This window comes from Ammodytes marinus (genome assembly GCF_949987685.1).
Source record: "Ammodytes marinus genome assembly, chromosome: 6".
Classification (NCBI taxonomy): Eukaryota; Metazoa; Chordata; class Actinopteri; order Uranoscopiformes; family Ammodytidae; genus Ammodytes; species Ammodytes marinus.
In genome coordinates, this window is record NC_137235.1 from 202,501 (window position 1) to 205,000 (window position 2,500).

The following is a 2,500-nucleotide window of genomic DNA, read 5'->3' on the forward strand; positions in this document are numbered from 1 at the left end:
CGCTGATCACATATCATGATTGGCACAGTCGTTATAGTCTTTGTTAAGCTGTTTTGCCCAACTTTGTACTGTATGAAATATCACGTATTAGCGAACCTGTTGGACTATATGTAGGCCTATATAAAATGTGTTGTGAGAAGTGAAATAATGCATTAGCCTGTAGTCTATTCCAAAGCATTGTTCCCCTTCCGTGAGATCAACACATTTCCAACAACGTCAGATTATAGTTTAAACTTCCAGGGTTAGTTGTTATGGGAAAGAAATGCATAAAATAATTTGCTAAATTCACAACATGATTTTATCTAACGAAATATATAGTTTTAATTAATATGTTTGGCCTTAACTTTGTACAAAACTACTTTTTACACACAGCCTAAAATAAAGACTATTTGCTCTCCCGCTGGCCACTCAGGGACACACCTCCCGACGTATATGATATTATTATAGAGTAGAACTATAAGATTACATGTAAAAATATAACCAAAACATGTATAGACCTACTTGATAAGTAAATCAACCTACATCATTACTGCATGCCATAGACAACAGTAGCCTATATTCGCAACAATAGGTACGCACACATATAATTGATTAAATATATTGGGTGCCATGCATTTCACAAGGATATGTGTGTTTTTCCGATGACAGAGCTTTATTTCGTGGTGTTGCCATTGAGTGTCGCTGATTCCCCGAGTCAGGAAAACCTTGCAGTAGCTCTACGCATGGTCAAAAGTTGGCGTGGGAATTCGCCCAATTCTCCGCAAATAATTATTTTATAAATACCACCGGTTTGCCACCGCACATTTGACCGCACATTCTGCCGTCTACGCAAGGTTTTTGTGCACAGAAAGCTTTATAAATGAGGCCCCTGATCTTTTTCCAGCTCACACACAGTACAGACATGACAGATTTTCTCTGATTTTGACAAAAAGTGATTTTGACAACAAGCGTTCTCCAGAATCACTGACTACACCTTACACATACACACACACACACACACACACACACACACACACACACACACACACACACACACACACACACACACACACACACACACACACACACACACACATATACACACACACACACACACACATACAAACAAATACACACACACACACACACACACAATCACATACACACACATACATAAATACACATACCCACACACACACACACACACACACACACACACACACACACACACACACACACACACACACACACACACACACACACACACACACACACACACACACACACACACACACACACACACTGCAGGTTGGCAGACACCCTGCTGGAGTAGCAGATGGCCCGTTGCATCATGGGAGTTTCAGAATATCCAGAAATATCTATTTAGGTCTGAAATAGTACATGAAGGTGAATACACACACACACACACACACACACATATCCACGCACACACACACACACACACACACTCACTCACTCACTCACACACACACTCACTCACTCACTCACTCACTCACACACACACACACACACACACACACACACACACACACACACACACACACACACACACACACACACACACACACACACACACACACACACACACACACACACACACACACACACACACACACACACACACACACACACAGAGCCTCCCGTCAGATACGCCCACAAGTGGCAACAAAAGTACTTACATAAATATGCACACACACACACACACACACACACACACATACACACAGCAGACCCCCCCCCCCCACACACACACACACACACACACACACACACATACACACAGCAGACCCCCCCCCCCCCCCCCCACACACACACACACACACACACACATACACACAGCAGACCCCCCCCCACACACACACACACACACACACATACACACAGCAGACCCCCCCCCACACTCACACGCACACACACACACACACACACTCACACACACACACACACACTCACACACACTCACACACACACACACACACACACACACACACACACACTTACAATCTGTTAGAATACTGTACAAGCCAAACTGTGGGCCCTGCTGCTGTAAACAACAACAACAGTGAAGCTAGGGTCGCTATCTCCCACTAGGAAAGTCTAAAGGCCTTTGCACACCGGGCGCGTTTTATTCGTGCGATTAATCCGTTAATTACCGAACGTATACAGAGTCAATACAAGCTTCCACACCAGCGCCGTCATTTCGCATTGCGAATTTGCGTTTTTTATTTTTTCGAACTGAGTTAGATTTTTCTGGGACGTCGCTTCTAAAGTGAGACGCGACAAAATTCACATTTCAAAACATTCGCTTTTACGTTGCGTTTATTCGCGTCGCGCCCGGTGTGCAAAGGCCTTTACACGCAGGAAACTTACCCCACCTAGCCCTACAACTACAGGTGAAACTCATATTATTAGAATATCATGGAAAATGAATTGGAATTGAGGCAAGAATTCATTCAGAAGGGCCCCAAACCAAGTACTGAGTACATATGGATGATTATAC